At 46.8% G+C, this 21752-nt stretch overlaps 1 protein-coding gene and 1 non-coding gene across 9 annotated transcripts in view; both read left to right on the top strand.

Annotated features, from left to right (window-relative positions):
- REEP1 (receptor accessory protein 1) overlaps positions 1-21752 on the top strand; it is a 135399-nt gene that overhangs the window by 36232 nt on the left and 77415 nt on the right. The gene's annotated exons all lie outside the window — the stretch shown is intronic.
- TRNAG-CCC (transfer RNA glycine (anticodon CCC)) lies at positions 16852-16924 on the top strand. Its single transcript has one exon. It is a non-coding gene; the product is annotated as a tRNA-Gly (tRNA).

Genomic DNA, 21752 nt, shown 5'->3' with positions numbered 1-21752 from the left:
CAGCCAGGGGCTCTTTGGCCCCCAGAGGACATTTGCCAGTATCTAGAGGCATTTAATAAAAGTATTTATGTATTTATTTAGCTGCACCAGGCCTTAGTTGCAGCATGTGGGATCTAGTTCCCTGGCCAGGGATTGAACCTGGGCCCCCTGCATTGGGAGTGCAGAGTCTTAGCTACTGGACCACCTGTGAAGTCCTTCTAAAGGCATTTTTTTCTCTTTTTAATTTAAATTTACTTATTTTTAATTGGAGGATAATACCTTACAGTATTATGTTGGTTTCTGCCATACATCAACATGAATCAGCCCTAGGGATACATATGTCCCCTTCCACTTGAACTTATCTCCCTCCTGGAGGCATTTTTGATCCTCACAGGTGGGATGGAGGGAATGCTACCGGCATCTAGTGGAGAGACCAGGGTTGCTGCTGAACATCCTTCAGTGCCCAGGACAGCCCCCTCCCTGACCAGCAAATAATTACCTGGCTCCCGATGTCAAGGCTTCTAATCCAGTGCTTGGGATTTTGGCAGACAGAGCTGGGAAAGAACCTTCCAGGCAAAGAGAATGATGGCAGGGCACAGTGGCAAAAACACATGATGTGTGCCCAGGAGTTAGTGGAGGGCACATGAGGCTGGTGGGGTGGGCCCAGCTGGCTGGTGGGGGCCCTCAATATCAAAGCAAGCAATTGGATGTGTCCTGCGGTCAGTCGGGAGCTGTGGAAGTTTTGTGTCTTTATTTATTTGGCCGAGTGGGGTCTTAATTGTGGTGTGGTGGGGGGGTCTTTGTTGCAGCATGCAGGATTTTTTAGTCGTGGCGTGCACACTCCTAGCTGTGGCGCGTGGGATCTAGTTCCTGGACCAGGGATCAGACCCAGGTCCCCTGCATTGGGAGGGTGGAGTGTTAGCCACTGGGCCACCAGGGCAGTCACACCATGGAAGATTTTGGAGCAGTGGAATCGCTCCATCAAGAAGCGTATCATTTCTCCTCACCCCAGCTTTGCCTCATTGCTGGCTCATCTGCACACCCATAGACTCAGTCACACCCGTATGCTCCTGTTTTCCACCTCAGGCCGTCCATTCTTTGTTTTGTATGCGTCCATCCGAAGGAAAGCTGTGTCAGCATTCTGCTTTGCTGACCCGTGATTCCCATCTACTGGTGACAAAGGGATACAGCAAAAACACGATCCGCCTTTGGACTGCTCTATTTCCTGCTGCAGTTTCCCAGGAATCTACCCTGGCGAGGGGTGACTGTCCACGTCTGTGCAGATGGCCTTGGAGCAGCTTTGTTTGTTTGCTCATCACCACTGTTTGGGTGTTTGCTGACATCCTCATGCTCTTTCAGGATGCAGAGTGGGGCGGGGTTGATGCTCAGGGGGACAGTTCACATTCAGCAGTGTCCACACAGGGCAAGAGGCTAAGTAGAGGCCAGGACTGGAGCTGGGTCAGATTGCAGCCATCAGATGAAAGAATGCCTGAGCCAGGGGAAGGAGTACCCCAGAACTCAACAGGGTTCTGTCCCCATCTGTTCACTGCTGGTTTGTCAGCAGAGCAGTGCTGGACACTTGCTGGACCAGGTCAATACAATAGGTCAGTAGGTCAGTGATTTCGTTTTTTTCTTAATATTTATTTATTTGGCTTCGCTGGGTCTTGGCTGGGGCCCTTGGGATCTTTGGTTGCTGTATGTGAACTGTTAGTTGTGGCATGTGGGATCGAGTTCCCTGACCAGAGATTGAACCCAGGCCCCCTGCATTGGGAGCTCGGTGTCTGGGAAGGATGGTGTGGTGGCTCAAGATCACGCTGCCAGTTGGGATCAGAGCTGAGGCTAGAAACATGGTTCCTGACCCTCAGCTGGGAGCCCTTCTTCTGTGCTGCACCCCGTTCAGTGCATAGGGACCCAGAGATGTCACCCTAGGCCCTGACTGATACAGATCCTCCTGAAGACCAGGTCCCTGTACCCAGCACTCTGTGCTCCAGTCCCCTCCTGTTGAAGTCCACTGCTAACCAACTAACCAACCCACCGTAAAGAGCAACTTGCCTTCTCTACCTGCAAACGAGCCACAGAACCACACCGTACTACACCACAGGCTGTGGTTCCTTTAGTTATCCCTCCCAGAAGAGCATACCCCCAGGGACACCTCCAGGGCTGGTGCCTTGTTGTTTAGTTGCTGAGTCGTGTCCGATTCTTTGTGACCCTGTGGACTGTAGCCCACCAGGCTCCTCTGTCCATGGGGTTTCCCAGGCAAGAATACTGGAGTGGGTTGCCGTTTCCTCATCCAGGGAATCTAACCCGCCAAGTGATTGAACCCACATCTCTTGCATTGGCAGGCAGGTTCTTTACCACTGAGCCCCCTGGGAAGCTAGCCTAGGCTTAATTCTTCACAGACCAGTCAGAGCTGGGGTTTGAGAAAAGATCCTATCAATGCTGAAGTTTGGGCTAAACTATACCATTCATGGAGAAGGCAGTGGCGCCCCACTCCAGTACTCTTGCCTGGAAAATCCCATGGATGGAGACGCCTGGTGGGCTGCAGTCCATGGAGTCACTAAGAGTCGGACATGACTGAGCGACTTTACTTTCACTTTTCACTTTCATGCATTGGAGAAGGACATGGCAACCCGCTCCGGTGTTCTTGCCTGGAGAATCCCAGGGACGGGGGGGCCTGGTGGGCTGCCATCTATGGGGTCGCACAGAGTCGGACACGACTGAAGCGACTTAGCAGCAGCAGCAGCATACCATTCATGGCTTCCCAAGTGGCTCAGTGGTGAAGAGTCCACCTACCAATGCAGGAAACGTGGGTTCAATACCTGGGTTGGGAAGATTCCCTGAAGTAGAAAGTGGTGACCCACTCCAATATCCTTGCTTGGGAAATCCCATGGACAGAAGAGCCTGACAGGCTATGGTCCATGGGGTTGCCAGGAGCTGGACACAACTGAGCACACGAGCATGTGTACCATTCACAGTAAAACCTCCTTGGTCAAATGCACACAGGGAGAGGAGGTAGTGTGAGCTTGTCCATCGTTTTCTCTGTTTTGGGATGGAGGCAGGGTGAATACAGGTGTCCCTGACGCTGCCAGAACCTTCTGGGAAGAGGCATTTCCCTGATGTCACGCAGCCAGAAGGAAGCAAAGACTCAGGGCGGGATGCTTTGAAGAGTCCACTGAGACAGCAGCACTCCTCCCTGTGCTCTGGAAACCATGCTCGTTGGATGTTAGTGTCCACTAACCCCAGGAAGGGGCTTGCAGGCAGTGCCATCCTGGTCTCCCAGCCACAAAGCATCCCTGCATCTTATAGGCACAAGGGCTGGACTCAGCCCCACCCAGGGCTGTTCAGGTATAACTCCCACGGTGGCTCCTGCTTCACCCTGCTGTTAGTGGGACACTGTGGTCCTTTGCTCACAGCCTCCACCATAGGGAAATAGCGTCACAGGTGTGTGCAGCATTTCTTTTCAATGTATTTTTTTGTGTTGTTGCCCAGTTGCTCAGTTGTGTCTGACTCTTTGCGACCCCATGGGCTGTAGCATGCCAGGCTTCCCTGTCCTTCTCAATGCCCCAGAGTTTGTTCAAACTCATGTCCACTGAGTTGATGATGCCATCTAATCATCTCATCCTCTGTCGCCCCCTTCTCCTCCTGCCATCAATCTTTCCCAATATCAGGGTCTTTTCTAGTGAGTTGGCTCTTCACATCAGGTGGCCAAAGTATTGGAGCTTCAGTTCAGTTCAGTCGCTCAGTCGTGTCTGACTCTTTGTGACCCCATGAATTGCAGCATGCCAGGCCTCCCTGTCCATCACCAACTCCCAGAGTTCGCTCAAACTCACGTCCATCGAGTCAGTGATGCCATCCAGCCATCTCATCCTCTGTCGTCCCCCTTCTCCTCCTGCCCCCAATCCCTCCCAGCATCAAAGTCTTTTCCGATGAGTCAACTCTTTACAGGAAGAAGGTGGCCAAAGTAATGGAGTTTCAGCTTTAGCATCATTCCTTCCAAAGAACACCCAGGACTGATCTCCTTTAGAATGGACTGTTTGGATCTCCTTGCAGTCCAAGGGACTCTCAAGAGTCTTCTCCAACACCACAGTTCAAAAGCATCAGTTCTTCGGTGCTCAGCTTTCTTCACAGTCCAACTCTCACATCCATACATGACTACTGGAAAAACCATAGCCTTGACTAGATGGACCTTTGTTGGCAAAGGAATGTCTCTGCTTTTGAATATGCTATCTAAGTTGGTCATAACTTTCCTTCCAAGGAATAAGCGTCTTTTAATTTCATGGCTGCAGTCACCATCTGCAGTGATTTTGGAACCCCAAAAAATAAAGTCTGACACTATTTCCACTGTTTTCCCATCTATTTGCCATGAAGTGATGGAACCAGATGCCATGATCTTCATTTTCTGAATGTTGAGCTTTAAGCCAACTTTTTCACCTCCTCTTTCACTTTCATCCAGAGGCTCTTTAGCTCCTCTTCACTTTCTGCCATAAAGGTGGTGTCCTCTGCACATCTGAGGTCATTGATGTTTCTCCCTGCAGTCCTGACTCCAGCCTGTGCTTCCTCCAGCCCTGCGTGTCTCGTGATGCATCGCTGTTTTCTTGTATGTCATCCAATCTGACAGGACTCCTGGCTCTGGTAGGGATACCCCACTGTGTAGAGGACATAAACCCAGAGAGTCTCCTGGGTGCTTGTCCAAGGACTGTCACCCAGTGAGTGGTGCAGCACAGACCAGCTCTGTGGGCAGCGAAACCTCTGGGCCCCATGAAGATAAGAGGAGATGGGATGGGTGGTTTACAGTGCAGTGCTGGCGCAGAGCAGGCAGTGGGTCTGCCTGGGAAAAGGGCCCGCTGCACACACTCCCTGGGGAAGGCCCCAAGGTTGGGAAGGTAGGCTCGCAATGCAGTGGTAGGTTCTCTTAAGCTTTTGTTTGATTTCAGCAGGACCCAAGTTGTGTTACAGTTTGAAAGAGCCTTGGGAAGTGGGCTTATGTATTAGATAGGCTCATTTTAGATAAAACCAGCCTTCATGATGACTTAACAAGATTTCCTCAGCAAAGCCTGAGGAATATCATAATATTTTACTGATTTTGTGCTGTCAAAAAAAGTTGGGACATCCGTTTAGCACTGAGGCTTTGAAATCTCACGTTCTAATTTTAGTCCTGACATGGACTCACTGTGTGACCTGTTCAGTTCAGCCCCTCAGTCGTGTCTGACTCTTTGTGACCCCATTGACTGCAGCACATCAGGCTTCCCTGTCTATCACCAACTCCTGGAGCTTGCTCAAACTCATGTCCATTGAATCGGTGATGCCATCCAACCATCTCATCCTCTGTGTGACCTTAGCCTGATTATTTAACTTCTCTGATGGACATCTTCAGCCTGAGAAATGTAGATTAGAATCATGCCTACTTCTTAGAGTGGTTGTACCTGCAAATGCACATAGGGTGCTTAGGACTGTGCTCAGTAATTAGCACCGCTTATTATGGGATGTTAACCCCCCCCCCCCCCAAATGTGAAGTGTTTCTGCTTGCTGTTGTTTCCCAGGATAGCAGGCCATCCCTCACCAGGACTTCCCTTTCTGTTCACCCTGTCTTCATGGCCATCTGGAGCTCGCAACAAATGGAAAGAAAGCATACTGTTTTCATTCTGAATTGACTAAATTTCTTATATCACCCTCCTCTAATCCAACTCTTTGTGTTCTGTGTTGGAAATTGTTTTCTCCTTAGTGACCTAGTTTTATCCATTCTTTTCAGATCTGCAAAAGCAAATGGAACAGATGTTCCAAAGCAGTTCTCATTCTGTGTAGTTGAGAGGAATATCTTTTCTAAATGAAGCAAACTATTTGATGTATTTCAGCTTCTTAGCCACTAAGCATCCTTCTATCTCATCTTTTTTTTATATATAATTTTATTTATTTATTTTTGGCTGTGCTGGGTCTTCGTTGCTGCACGGGCTTTTCCTAGCTGCAGTGAGCGGGGGCTACTCTCCTGTTGTGACGCACGGGCTTCTCACTGCGGCGGCATCTCTTGCTGCAGAGCATGGGTTCTAGAGCCATGGGCGTCAGTAGTTGTGGCTCCTGGGCTCTAGGGCACAGGCTTCAGTGGTTCTGGTGCACAGGGCTTAGTTGCCATGGCATGTAGGACCTTCCCAGATGAGAGATAGAACCTGTGTCCCCTGCATTGCCAGGCAGATTCTTTACCACTAAGCCACCAGGGAAGCCCCTCCCCCTGCCTCCTCCCCCCACCCCCACCCCTCATTTAAAAAAAACTTTTTTTTCCTTTTTGGCCCAGTGACTTGCAGGATCTCAGTTCCCTGACCACGGATCCAACCCAGGCCATGGCAGTGAAAACCCAGAATCCTAACCAGTAGCCAATAGGGAACTCCCTCCTCCACACCTTTTAGAGCACTACCAAGGATTACCTTTCCAAGCGTCAAAATGTTGTTACCCAAACCAAGGCCTTGCCTTTCTCTCTCAGGGGCCGTCTGCTCTTGATGGCTGCACCCCAGGAGTTGTAAGCAACCAGCACATCTGGGAGGCTGGCACTGGCTGATCTTTTCCCAGGGAAGCCGTGGGCTTCCTTACATCACCTGAAGCACAGATGTTCTTGATGATGGATTGGCCAGCTCAGGAGCCCAGTTCACAATGCCCAGCCAGATCCGTTCTGTAGCAGTCATTAGCTGCACTTTTTCCTTAACTGTCCCTTGTCATTAACAACTCCCTGACGATCGAGACATGTGCTGGAGAACCTCCTCTCAAAATTGAAATTGCACTCACTGAAGAAACCCTGGCTGTTTTCCACTCTGCCTTTTCCTTTCCTGGGCTTTTGTGTTCTCATCAGGCAGGCGTTCTGGGCACTGGCCAGACAGCCCTGCTGCAGACAATCTCTGTTCTTTCAGGAGCGGGTGAGTCAGGCCTGGATGTGATTAGCCTTTCTCTCTGAGTGCCGAAGTATTGATGCTTTTGAACTGTGGTGTTGGAGAAGACTCTTGAGAGTCCCTTGGACTGCAAGGAGATCCAACCAGTCCATTCTGAAGGAGATCAGCCCTGGGATTTCTTTGGAAGGAATGATGCTAAAACTGAAGCTCCAGTACTTCGGCCACCTCATGCAAAGAGTTGACTCATTGGAAAAGACTCTGATGCTGGGAGGGATTGGGGGCAGGAGGAGAAGGGGATGACAGAGGATGAGATGGCTGGATGGCATCACTGACTCGATGGACGTGAGTCTGAGTGAACTCCGGGAGATGGTGATGGACAGGGAGGCCTGGCGTGCTGCGACTCATGGGGTTGCAAAGAGTCGGACGCGACTGAACTGAGCTGAGCTCCTCCCACTTTGGGTGAGGTGACAGTGATTTTGTTGGCTGCCCAAGCCTTCCTGCAGACAAGCCCAGGGGCCTGGAATCGTGATAATTTCTTACGTGTCACACAATTTATAACCAAGTCACCTCCAGATCTTTTCTAGAGGAAATCAAGATGTATATATGTATGTATGTATGTATGTATATATATATATGTATGTGTGTATATATATATATATATGTATGTATATATATATATGACTTCTCTGGTGATCTTAGGCTAAGAATCCACTTTCCAATGCAGAGGACACAGGTTTGATCTCTGGTGCAAGAAGATCCCATGTGCTGCAGGGCAACTAAGCCCATGCACTGCAACTACTGAGCCCGTGCTCTAGAGCGTGCAAGGCTCAACTACTGAAGCCCATGCACCCTAAAGCCTCTGCTCCACAACAAGAGAAGCCATTGCAATGAGAAGCCTGTGCACTGAAATAAAGAGTAGCTTCCACTCGCTGCAACTAGAGAGAAAGCCTGTTCACAGCAATGAAGACCCAGCACAGCCAAATATATATGTGCAGAGTGTGTGTGTAGGTATTTGTGTACATGCTAAGTCAATTCAGTCAGGTCCGACTCTGTGCAATGCTGTGGACTGCAGCCTGCCAGGGTCCTCTGTCCATGCAATTCTCTGGGCAAGAATACTGGAATAGGTTGCCATGCTCTCCTCCAGGGCATCTTCCCGACCCAGGGATTGAACCCAGGTCTCCAGAATTGCAGGCAGATTCTTTACTGTCTATCAATAGCAGGAACATATTTAGTAGTGAAACTTCTGGATAGAACATAATATACAGACTTTGTTTTTTCCTCTACAACCAGAACCATTTAAAAAATACAATTTTTGCATTGCTTGCTAATTTTTATTCATCTTAAATGTCATTATATCCTCTCTAATGAATTGAGATGAGTTTACAATGCCATCTAAAATTGGAAAATTTTATTTGGTTAGACAATTTCAGTAAATTAAATAAATGACATTGTACCATGAAGCAGAACAGATGTAATTGAAAAATTATATAAATTCTGTTTTCCTCTAAATTTGTTGCAATGAACCATTAAATGAGCTAATGGCCTGTACTCAATGTATTTTGTTTCTTAAAAATTACATATATATATATGTAATTATATGTATATATATATAATTATATATACATATATATATATATGGGCTTCCCAGGTGGCTCAGTGGTAAAGAATCCACCTGCCAATGCAGGAGACATGGGTTTGATCCCTGGGTGGGGAAAATCCCCTGGAGAAAGAGCTGGCAACCCTCTCCAGTATTCTTGCCTGGGAAAATCCCATGGACAGAGGAGCCTCGCAGGCTACAGTCCCTGGGATTGACGCAAGTTAGTGACTAAAGAACAGCAAAAACAAATAGACATTGCATTTTGTTTCTCCTTTCATCTGTCATTGGACATTTAAGTTGCTTGCATCCCTTGGCTATTGTGAATCATGCTGCTATGAATATGGGTGTGCAAATATTTCTCTGTAACAGAACTGCTTTAAAATTGGAGCTGCATTCTACTGATAACTTGGCTGATTTTAACCATAAAGAGATCAGCAACTCCACCCACAAGACCAGCCGCACTTGGCTGTGTTTGTTCCTGTAGTATCATGAGATTGTCCCCTTGAAGGACGCATTCTCAGCACAGCTGAATGAGAGGGCTGCAGGGACCTGGGTTCATACCTGTGCAGGTGTGTCTACCACAGACACACATCCCTGCTGGAGGGAAGGCTGGAAAAGTGGACATCAACCATTTTCCGTTTCAGAAACATAATGTAAAATTTCCCTCTGTTGGGCAGTGGGGGGTCATTGCTGTGTGGGTAGCCAGAAGAATGATACAAGCTTGTTACACGGGCACGTAGAATTTTCACATCCTGTTAGGTCATAGCTCTACCTGCCTTGAACGGCTTGATGTGTCTGAAGAGATCACACGGGACATCTGTGTCTGAGTAGTGAGCATAAGTGTAGGAACCCCAGTTTCCTGATGCTCATGAGGTCACTGGGAACCATGAACTTGTGTCCCCTGGGTTGTCTTCCTTACCTCCTTCTGCTGGAACCAGGTCTTGCCTTTCTTTAGGGTCCCACTTGAGTCTTAATACCTTGGAGTGCACCATTCTTCTTTTGATCTGTTCTTATACTTTTATTCAGACATGGATCTAGGTTTAATAGATCCTGAAGCATTTATAGTGGAAGAAAGATGCCTTCTCCAAAACAGTCGTAAAAAATTTGATAAGTATGCTTACTAGGACCCCTCCCAGGACCCATGCAGTTGAGGGGTCTTGAAATTTAAGCTTCATTAGCTTCTCTGTAAATCTGCTTCTGCTTATATTCATTCTCTTTTTCTCTTTCTTCCCCCTTTAAAGAATTAGAGTATAATTTATATAGAACTTCCCCCTTTAAAGAATTAGAGTATAATTTATATTGAATGAAATTTACCCTCTTTATCATGTAGTTCTATGAACTTTGACAAACTCATGCAGTCGTGTAATCATTATCACAGTGTATAGAACCATTCCACCACATTCAAAAATTTCCACATGCCTCTTTGAAGAAGTCAACTCCTCTCACATCCCCAGCCTCTGGCAGTGTATCTGTTTCTGTCTCTAATGGTTCTGTCTTTTTCAGAATGTCATATAAGTAGAGTCAAGCAGCATGTAGCCTTTGAGTCTGGCTTCCCTGGTGGCTCAGAAGGTAAAGAATCTGCCTGCAATATGGGAAACCCAGGTTTGATCCCTGTGTTGGGAAGATCCCCTGGAGAAGGAAATGGCTACCCATTCCAGTACTCTTGCCTGGAAAATTCCATGGACAGAGGAGCCTGCCAGGCTACAGTCCATGGGGTCGCAAAGAGCTGGACACAACTATCACCTTCACCTTCTTTCGCTTAGCATAACACATTTGAATTTCACCATGTTACTGCATGTCTCACCCATTCTGTGCCCAGCACTGGAGATGAAAGGAAGGGAAGGTCCCAGTTCCTGCCATCAGAGAGCTCACAGTCTAACGGAGGAGGCTCTTGGGCCCACCTCCGTAGGCTTTTCCTTCAATATTTAGCACACACAGCTTTGCTCTGCTAACTATCTCATTCCAATACACCTGGCACTCCAGGTATTTCTGATCCCCCTGAGCATAAAATCTCTTACCTTCTTGAGGTATTATGTTGGACTGGAAAGAGCAAGGGGTTTGAAGCCAGGAAGTGACGGCACTTTGAATTCAGCTTACCCACCTGGCAGCTCTGTGACTTTGTGTTAGACTCAGAATTTGGCACAGAGTGTGCTGAATGAATATCTAATGAACGGATGAAAGAATGGAACCTCCTCGAGTCCCAGGTCCTGCGTGTTTAGAAAGGGGATAATAGTCACGACTTCAGCTGACTGCTGTGGGCATCAGTGAGCGCCTGGAGGGCATCAGTAAAGATCTTCCCTGGAGCCCTTTGATACCCTCTTTGGACAGGTGTGTGCACATTGTGTCGACCTCCAAGCTGGGCACAGCAACACCAGCACCTGCTCTGTGGGAATGGTGCGGGGGGGCACAAGCTGAGCAGCCAGATTCCCAGAGAATCCCACAGGTACCCCACAGCTACCACCTCAAATCTAGCTCAGAGCACCCCTCAGGCTTATTCCCCTTCCCCCTCTCTCACGGCACAGGCAGAGAAAGGTCCATCACTACTTTCCTCTCACCAAGTATATCCCTTGTGCGTGCATGCTCAGTCACTTCAGTTGTGTCTAAATCTTCTCGACCCCATGGACTGTAGCCCACCAGGCTCATCTCTCCATGAGATTCTCCAGACAAGAATACTAGAGTGGGTTGCCATGCCCTCCTCCAAGGGATCGTCCCAACCCAGGGACTGAATCCAGGTCTCCCGCGTTGCAGGTGAATTCTTTATCCACTGAGCCACCTGGGAAGCCCCATATCCCTTGTAGGGTGCTTTAGAGACAAGTTCACCAGGAGGAGAACCATAACCCTTTACCAGGGGGCCATCTGGCCAAGGTCTCTGGCTCTCAGATCCTGGGAGGGGTTGTGAGCTGAGAAGTGGACGACCACAGGACAGTCATTGTAAAGGAAATCCATTCTCTCCTTCAAAACATACTCAGTGAGACTCAAAGCCGCAGTTATTAGTCAACTATTTGTATAATTATCTGTTTGCTGGCTGTCTTCCCTACCAGAGGACCCAGGGTACATAGTAGATGCTCAACAAATAATGATTGGGTGAAAACTATTTTGTGCCTAAAGGAACTGGCATTCGAAGCCACTATTTCTGTAAATAGAAGTGGTCCTTTTGTTTCTGTAGAAGGGAAGGAAACACAAAACATTGTGTTGTCATCCTTCTACACTGCCTCTGAAATGTTAAATTCTCGCCTACGGTCTCCTTGTTTAATCCGTGCAGTGGCTGTTGACCATAGCTGTTTTTCTTTTCCAGCCTCAAGAAAACTGGTCCAGAGGAGTTAAGAAACACACTCCCAGTTCCATGCTAGTCAGTGATGGAGCTAGATTTGGACTCAGGTCTGATGCCAGAGCTTAGCTTCTGGATTTCTTAAGAATAGAAATCTCAATCATATAGATTTTTAAAAAAACACTCAGACCGACGCTTGAACAGGACTTGAGTGGGCTGGACTGCAGAGTTTAACGCTTAACAGCATGAACTGAAATCTGCAGCATGTCTGTTCTGTTCTGTGTTTATCTAAATTGGACTTCGGAGTATTTCTGTAATCCAATTTAAATTTGTATTTTTGCCACACACATTATACACAACTCTAAATAAGTAATAAACTCTTCTCTGTGCCAGGGCGATAGGGGCTTCAGAATGGTCCTGGACTTCAGGGCAGGAGACCTGGGTTTGAGTCTTGTCAGATAAGGAAGGGGCCTTTGGTGGGTCTCTGAACCACTCTGAGCCTCAGATTTTTATTAACTGAAAAGAATCCCAGTTGTCTCAGAGGGCTGTGGTGTGGACCAAAGGAGCAAATAAAAGAATAAGGTGTTTGTTGGGTGTTCACCTAGGAACAGTTTTGCACGTGTTAGTCTCAAGTCTGCAGAGAGGAGTTGGACTTGAAGCACACCGAAAAGAAAGAGTCTACAGGACTTCCTGGTGGTCTAGTGATTAAGGTTCCGTGCTTCCAATGCGGGCGGCATAGATTCGATCCCTGTTTGGAGAAGTTCTACGTGCCACACAGTGAGACCAAGAGAAAAAGAGAAGGGTCTATAGGCAGGGGCTAGCAGAATCACATGCCACGTTGAGAAAGAAGGACATGGTTTATTTATGTCTGACTGAGATCAGCTTTGTTGTTGTTCAGTTGCTAAGTCATGTCTGACTGTGACCCCATGGATTGCAGCATGCTAAGCTTCCCTGTCCTTTACTGTCCCCCAGAATTTGCTCAAACTCATGTCCATTAAGTCGGTGATGCCATCAACCATCTCATCCTCTGTCGTCCCCTTCTCCTCTTGCCTTCATTCTTTCCCAACATCAGGGTCTTTTCCAAAGATTCTTTGCATCAGGCCAAAGGATTGGAGCTTCAGCTTCAGCATCAGTCCTTCTAGTGAATATTCAGAGTTGATTTCCTTTAGGACTGACTGATTTGATCTCCTTATAGTCAAAGGGACTCTCAAGAGTCATTTCCAGTGCCACAGTTCAAAAGCATCTGTCCTTCAGTGCTCAGCCTTCTTTATGAGATTCCTTGTCTGTATTATAGAAAAAAACAATTTCTCTCTCATAGGCCATATGAAGATGAGTAGTGATATTGCTTATAAAGAAGTTTGCACAGTCCCTGGTAACTAATGGATACTCAGTAAATAAAGAAGAACTTATAAATCATAGTCATATAGTCTCCAAGGAGCCCAAATGCCCAGTGGGCCAGTTCTGCTGTTCTCCTGTTTTCTCCCTCTAGCCTTTTAGAAGGTCACAGTGGGTAAATAGAAGCAGGAGCCCAAGGGGTGGGACCCATGGCAACCAGAGCCCAGCCGGCTTGCTGTGCCATGGGAACCTTGAGCTCTGTGCCCAGCCTGAGAAGCTGCCCAGCTTAAGCTTATGGATAACCACTGTGAGTAAGGCCGTTCCCTACACAGCATGGTAAAGATCAGGCTTGCTCAGTTGCATATAGCACCCAGGTCCATAGTGTGTCTAAGACAGTCCTTTCAGAGCTATAGTATTAGCAGCCCCTAGAGGTGTATTATGTTTTTTGCAAATCCTTGTTTTGTCACACATGGACCCTCCAATATCAGGAAGTTGTGTCAAGCTTGGAGGCTAATGCCTGGCCAGCTTTATGCATTTTTGGACACCAATGCACACACACACACACACACATACACACACTTACGAGTGTGAATTCTTTCAGATGCTTTTTCTTTTTAAGGTCAGGTTTTTAAATCAATTTGATAAGTTTTATTTTATTTATTTACTTAAAATTTTTTTGCCTGCATACATGGGTTAGTTTTCTCTGACCAGGAATTGAACCTGTACCCCTGCCTTTGGAAACATAGGTTCTTAATCACTTGACTGCCCCAGGGAAATCCCGGTATGAGTGTTTTAAGTTGAGTTTGAATTCTGAGTTTTGACAAATGGACAATTATGTAGGCACCACTGCAATCAAGATGCAAGAATCTTCCATCATTTTCCATAATTCTCTCAGGCTACTTTGTAGTCACCTCTCCCACCATCTCTAGTCCTTGCACAACCGCTGATTCTTTTTTTATCCCTATAACCTTTCCTTTTTCAGAATAGCATATAAATAGAATCATACAGTATATTGGTTTGGGGTTTGACTTTTTTCATGGAGTTGTAATGCATTTGGGACTCCAAATGCATTTTTGATTGCAGCAAGTTGAGTGGTTCTGAGATCCACATGGAAAACCAATGGCATTCCTGTATAACATTAAAAACCAAAAGACTATCTAATTTTTAAAACTCGTAATACCATAAAAAAAAACCCTCTTGAAATATATACTTAAGAATAAAGAAAACAAAACAAGTCCAAGGTCTTTATAGAAAAATCTGTAGCATATCTTGAAAAGACGTTAAGGAAGACTCAGTAGAAGGGATCATATTCGTGGAAAGGAAACCTGATAAAGATGGTGACTCTTCCCAAGTAAATCTGTAATTTCAGTGTACTCTCAATCAAAATAGATAACGTTTCTCATGGAACTTAACAAGCTGTCATGAAATCCATATAGAAAATCTAAGGGCTAAGAATAGGCAAGACAGTGTTAAGAATATCAGGATTAAGGGGACTTCCCTGGTGGTCCAGTGGCTAAGACACTGTGCTCCCAATGTAGGTTCGATCCCTGGTCAGGGACCTAGATCCCACATGCCACAACTAAGAGTTTGCATGCTGCAGCTAAAGATCCCATATGCTGCAACTAAGACCCAGCACAGCCAAATAAATAAATACTTTTTAAAAAGAATATCAGGATTTATTATAAAGCTATGGAAATTAATACCCTGTGGTATAGGTGCATGGTTGGTCGGTAGACCAGGGTAAGGGGATGGAGAACTGAAATAGGTATCTATACACATTAGAAAACATTACACGTATCGGTAGAATTGAAAATCAGTGGGAAAGAATTCGGTAATTGTTATTAGAACAGTTGGGATCCTTACAAAAGAGCATAAAGTTGAATCCCTAACTCATAACATACATAAAGATAAGTTCCAGATGAATTAAAACCTAATAGTGAAAAAGTGAACCTTAAAAACTTTTATGAGAAGATATATGTGGCCAGGATTTTCTCAACAAGATATAAAAAAGCAAGCTATAAAAGACTGATATATTATCATTTAAAATTTAAAACTTCTGTGCAACAGAAGAGACCACAGCAAAGAAAGTTAAAAGGGCTTTTTATTGGGAAAAGATGTTTGCAATCCATATGTCCAAGGCATAATTTATACCCAGAATTCACAAAGAAGTCCTAAAAATCAGTAAGAAGAAGATAAAGAACTGAATGGGGTTGGGGAGGGAAGCAATATAAATAGTTCATTCAGTTAAGGGGGCCAAATGGCTAAGAGGCATAAAATGTTAATCAACTTCACTCGCAATTGAGGAAATATGGATTAAAACAAATTTGAGATACTGTTAAACATCCTTCAGATTGGCAAAAAAATTTTAAATCTGACTGTATTAGTTTGAAAAGAATGGAGAATCCTGTGCCTTCCGATACAGGGCAACAGGTTTGATCCCTGGTTCAGGAAGATTCCACATGGCACGGAGCAACTAGGCCCATGTAAACTGCTGAGCGTGCATGCTGCTACTGAAGGCTGTGTGCGTGGAGCCAGTGCTTTGTAATGAGAGAAGCCACCGAAATGAGAAGCCCACTTGCTGCAATGAAGAGTAGCCCCCTCCTCCTTGTAACTAGAGAAAGCCCAAGGGAAGCAATGGAGACCCAGCGCAACCAAACAAAAAGAATGGAGGACATCAGAACTCGTTTACACGGCAGGAAGGAGTAGAGACTGGTATAATAACCTCTCTGGGAAGTGGTTTGGCATTGTCTGGAGGAAGGTGCTATGCCCTGCAACTCAGCAGTCCCACACTGTGTGTAAACCCTAGAGTAAGTCCCACCCACGCTCAGGGAGGTTTGTATAAGAATGTTCATTCTGGCTCTGTTTGTAATAGTGACAACTTGGAAAGAACCTAAATACGCATCAATAGAATGGGTAAATAAGCTGTGATAAATTCACATAATGAAATAGTATACAGAGGTTTACAGTGAGCTAGAGGGATTTCCCTGGTGATCCAGTGGTTAAGAATCTGCCTTCCAGAAATAGATCGCCAGTCCAGGTTCAACGCAGGAGACAGGGAGCTCAGGGCCGGTGCACTGGGATGACCCTGAGGGATGGGATGGGGAGGGAGGTGGGAGGGAGGTTCAAGATGGGGAACACATGTACACCCATGGCTGATTCATGTCAATGTATGGCAAAAACCACTACAATATTGTAAAGTAATTAGCTTCCAATTAAAATAAATTAATTAATTTTTTAAAAAAAGAATCTGCCTTCCAATGCAAGGGATGTGCGTTTGATTTCCTGTCAGGGAACTAAGATCCCACACACCAACTAGAGAGCCTGCACACGGCAACGAAGACCCAACACAAGAACAACAAAAAAGGTCTAGAAAGACAAGTCTTAATACGGATCAAAATCTCAAAACCATAAATTTGAATGAAGACACATTTCGGTGGAATACATATAGTGTGATTCCATTTATATAATGTTTAAATAGAAATACATTTTTGTCTGTTTCAGCATGGCTTACAGAGTTAGTAAAAATATTAGTGAGAAATAGAATGAGAAACACTGAATTCAGGAGGTTGCTTATTTGGGGGAAGGAAGGACAGAAAAATATGAGAAAAGAGTACATATAGGAGACTTCAGATCTCTCTCTCCTGTTTTAAGTTTTTTCCATCTTAAAAATTGTAGCATATTTATTGAAATGCTAGTAGGCACTCTAGCACCAAGGAGGACCCTTGTGTGACAGTAGAAAGTAAAAACGGTCTTGGAAATGAATTCTCTTGGAAAGTAATCAAAACTGATTCATAGGGACTTCCCTGGTGGTCCAGTGGCTAAGACTCTGTGCTCCCAATCCAGGGGACCCAGGTTCAATCCCTGGTCAGGGAACTAGATCCCACGTGCTGCAAATAAGAGTTCCCAACCTGCAGCTAAACACCCTGCATGCCACAACGAAGATCTCAGATCCTGTGTACTGCAGCTGAGACCCAACACAGCCAAACAGATAGACAAAAATCAGTACATATTTGAAAAAATGGATTCATAAACTTTCATGGAAAAACCTACATAGGACCATAATCAGAAATTGTATATTTCGCATTGGTGCCAAGGGTGCATGTTGCTGCCAGTGCTGGGGTCCCAGCAGGGCTGGGAAATGGTGGAGCGGCTGGAAGCAGGGGTGGCTGAGTGTTGAGGGGGGAACCTGTGGACTTGGCTGAGATGAGATCAGGCATGGGCTCACCCTCTGGGACCCTCTGCTGTTGTTTGGCTTGGTGAGCCCAGTGAGGGGCTCAGTGGGGCTCAGTCAGGCTTTCAACAGACCTCTTACTTCTCTTCTTACGCTGTGCTAAGTCGCTTCAGTCGTGTCCAACTTTTTGTGATCCCATGGACTGGCCATGGCTGCTAGAGTAGCCTGCCAGGCTCCTCTGTCCATGGGATTCTCCAGGCAAGAACACTGGAGTGAGTGGCCATGCTCTCCCCCAGGGGATCTTTCCAATCCAGGGATCGAACCTGAGATTCTTATGTCTCCTACATTGGCAGGCAGGTTCTTTACCACTAGCGCCACCTGGGAAGGCCTTTCTTCTTAGGAAATTTTAACTCCTTGGAAATTAACTGGAGAAAGAAGAGAGGCTCCTGGGTCCTACTCAAAGCAGTTATCCTATGTCATTTAAGCTGAAGGAAATGAGCAAGGCCCAAGGATTGAAAAACAGCACCTAGACAAGGGTTTCTCCACGTTGGCACTTCTGATGTTATGGACCCAATCAGGCTTTGGGGGGCTGTCTTGTGTGTTGTAGGATGTTGGACAGCATCCCAGGCCTCCCCCCGCCACAAGATGCTAGTAGCGTTCTCTGAGTTGTGATGACCTGCATGTTTTCAGATGTTGCCCAGATGTCTTGCTCCCAGTTGGGAACTGCTGTCTCCGAGGTTAGCATTCACAGGAGGCCCATTGCCCACCCCATCCCACACCCCCCTGCTGCAGCTGGGGAGAAGCGAAGGCAGCAACCCAGAAGAAGGCCCCTAGTTTGGAGCAAGAGGAGGAATCAAGGGCAAAGATAGCAGGGATGTGGCAAGCAGATACATGGAGGCAGTAGGTTGGGTTGGGGGCTTCCGGGGAGCAGTAAATGGCCGTGGGCAGAGGGTGGGTGGGTGCAAAGCTCTGTGGCTCTGGAGCGCCAGGTGGGACTCTGTTCACAGATAATCAGGTGGAGTGTGTGAACACAGAGCCTGGTTTCCCCTCTACAGAAGGCACTCAAGCCTTCTTCCTTCCCGCTCTTGAGCCAACCTTAAGCACTTAAGTGGCTTTATTCCTCCTAAGAATTGCACAGCTTTTCTCTTGACCTTATAGAGGGAGTTATGTGAATCTGAAGTGGGCTGAAGTTCCTTGGAGAGAGGTTGCAGTTGTTTGATATTTATTCATCCATCAGACATTCGTCCAGCAGCCACTTGGGCAGGAGCTGTGTCAGGTGCTGGGGACCCCACTAATCAGTCCCCCTGGCCTGGATGGTCTGACCCCGTCAGCACAGGCCGCCCTGGGAGAAGACAGTCAGCCTGTTGTCTGGCGGCCTGGGTCACATTCCAGCTCAGCTCCTGGCTGTTTGTCCCTGTAAAATGTCCTAATCTGTGTCCTAATCTGTAAAATGGAGTAGTAAGAATTCTTCCCTGTAGAGGGAAATGGCAACCCACTCTGGTGTTCTTACCTGGAGAATTCCATGGACAGAGAGGAACCTGGTGGGCTACAATCCATGGAGTCGCAAAGAGTCAGACACGACTGAGCACCTAAGCACAAGAATTCTTAGGGCTTCCCTGGTGGCTCAGATGAAAAAGAATCTGCCTGCAGTGCAGGAGACCTGGGTTTGATCCCTGGGTCAGGAAGATCCCCTGGAGAAGGAATTGGCAACCCACTCCAGTATTCTTGCCTAGAGAATTCTATGGACAGAGGAGCCTGGTGGGCTACAGTCTATGGGGTCGCAAAGAGTCAGACACGACTGAGCGACTAACAATACACAAATTCTTATCCTGGATTGATGTTGAGAGGACTGAGAATGGACAGCCCGTAGAGCAGTGCCTGGCATGAGTGAGCACTCAGTGATATTCATATCATTATTTTTAATGTCTTCTTATTAAAACTACTACATAAGAGCTGTAAGAGACTTAACCAGTGTCAAGGAAGTCCCGAGAGACAACTGATCAAAGATGCACAGAAGTGGCTCAGTCTTAAAGGATTAGTGAGACTTTATGGAGCTGGTGGGGGCAGGGCGGGGGAGGTGTGGAGTTGTGGGAAGGTCATGCACTAAGATTCAGGCAGAAGAACAAGCTGGGGGACTTCCCTGGTGGTCCAGTGGCTAAGACTCCAAGCTCCCAGTGCAAAGGGCCCGGGTTCTATCCTTTGTCAGGGAACTAGCCAAAGATGAGTTCAAATGCTGCAAGTAAGGCCTGATGCAGCCAAATAAAATTTTTTTTTTAATTGAAGAAGAGGTAGCCAATAGGAAGTCACATATTTTAAAAAGAAGTTTATTTTTATTCCTTTGGTTGTACTGGGACTTAGTTGTGACATGCAGGATCTTCCATCTTTAGTTGCAGCATGCAAACTCTTTAGTTATGGCATGTGGGATCTAGTTCCCTGATTGTGGATAGAACCTGGGCCCCTGCTATGAGAGCATGAAATCTTAGCCACTGGCCTACTGAAAGGTTGTTGCTGAGCCACGAAAGACGCTGGGATTCTTGGCCTCCGGGGGAGAAGAATTCAGTCCAGGGCCAGTGATGAAGGCTTGATCACTCAAAGCTTTTGTGTAATAAAGTTTTATTAAAGTGTAAAAGAGATAGAGAAAGTTTCTGACATAGACATCAGAAAGGGGCAGAAAGAGTGCCCCACTGCTAGTCTTTATCCAGATGTTATATAGCTACTAGCAAGCTGTTAATTATAGAAAGGAGATGTCTCAAAACTCAGAGTGGCACCAGACCCCTCACCTACAACATTCATTTTGAGATAACACTGGCACTAGGTGAGTTATCCTGGGCCATAAAATGATTGACTTGAATCTTGAAGAAAGGCAGGTTTCCAAGTAAATATATAGTTTCATTAACATAGATTAGGAGAACAATGTATGAGTGAAATATACAGGTTTGTCAAGTCGTTTCTGAGGGGGAACTGACTTGAAAGACGGAGTCTAGGGTAAATACACAGTTCGTTAACATAACTTAAGACAAACATTTTCATAAGAAAAACACATTGGTTCACTCAAGGTTTGAGAAAAGTTCAGGTAGAACCAGGTGTCATTATGGCAACACAGAATTTTAAGAGAAACCTTTTTAAAATCTGTATAGAGAAGGGGAAAAAAACCCCTAACACTTGTTTCCTCCTGCTGTTTAAGAGAGAGATAAAATATATCTGACACTTGCTGCCTATTTCCTCTGTTTGGAGACCCCTGGCCATCCTGCCTGTTACTCACTCACTACAGGGAAGTCCCAGAAAGTGACACGTTGTGAGCGTGCAAGCGTGGCTCAGTGGGGAACAGCCGCTGGCCAGGAGGTCAGGGTTAGGTCCGGAGCTGAGGGAGAGGCGGAAAGAGAAGGGCCTGGCCAGGGGGACTTGCTCTGAATGGACATCAATCTCGAACCCCTTTGGCAGGGACCTGCTTCATTTATTTTTTCTCCAAAATAGACTTAGGAGAACTTGCCCTCTTCATTCCGTTCTGCCTCCTCTGGGCAGTGAAATACTGAGTCTCGTCCCTTACATGCCGGTGTGTCTGAGCTTTTGGAGACTGGAAAGCACAGGCACATTTGTCTCGCTGTCCTTGTGCTGTCAGATGGGAGCCAGGTAGGGGATGCTGGCAGCCATTCCCATCTGAGTCCCCCAGGCAGACGGAGCACCCGCCCCCATTGTCTTGGCCCTCATGAGGCTTTCCGCCTCTATGTCCACTTGGGGGGTGTCGCTGGCCTTTGGGGTTCACAGAAGGGCTGATCCATGGGCTGTCAGGTCAAGATGCACTTTCCACCTGTCTCTCCTGCTGCTCACACACTGCCTCAAGGCAGGGGCTGGACACCCTCCTGGCCGTTGCTGTTGTTCAGCCGCTCAGTCACATCCAACTCTGCAACCCCATGGACTGCAGCATGCCAGGCTCCTCTGTCCTGGCAGACGTGGCTATTGACCAAGGCCTCTGTGCCAAAGGAGGGTGTGTTTGTTTCTCTGCAGCCTGTGACGTCGTGCTGGAGGCTTTGCTGAAGCAGCCTGGTGCTGTCCAGCATCTCCTCACTACTGAGACCTCAGCCCCAAAGTCATGAGCGTCCCTTGGGTGGCTCTGACCCTTGCTTCACCACTTTCTGAAATTTCCCAGAGGGAATACATATTTACCAAGCACTTCCTCTGCCCAAGGGGTGTGGATTCGACTCGTAAGTAGACAACATCAAGCCAACTTTGTGGAACTTGTCTTGTGGGAGAGACAGACATGGAAAAACTGATGCAAGTGATATGGATCAGAGCTAAGAAAGGGGACCAGCCAGGGTGTGGCAGTGAAGAACAGAAGAGGAACCTAATCTTCAGGCGATGCTGAGGTCAGGAAAGATCTCATGGACAAAGGGAGATTCTCCCGAGTATCTGAGAACACTGCTTAGAGTGAAGTGGGGCTGGGTCGGGGGGTTGGGGAAACCTCCTCCTCTGAGCTGACTTGTGACAGATCCCAGTGGACTTCCTTGGGCTGCTTGTGTCTTTGGCACTGTG

This window comes from Ovis aries, chromosome 3, assembly GCF_016772045.2.
Source record: "Ovis aries strain OAR_USU_Benz2616 breed Rambouillet chromosome 3, ARS-UI_Ramb_v3.0, whole genome shotgun sequence".
Classification (NCBI taxonomy): domain Eukaryota; kingdom Metazoa; phylum Chordata; class Mammalia; order Artiodactyla; family Bovidae; genus Ovis; species Ovis aries.
The sequence above is the reverse complement of the archived record's forward strand: the minus strand, read 5'-3'. Positions and strand labels throughout refer to the sequence as shown.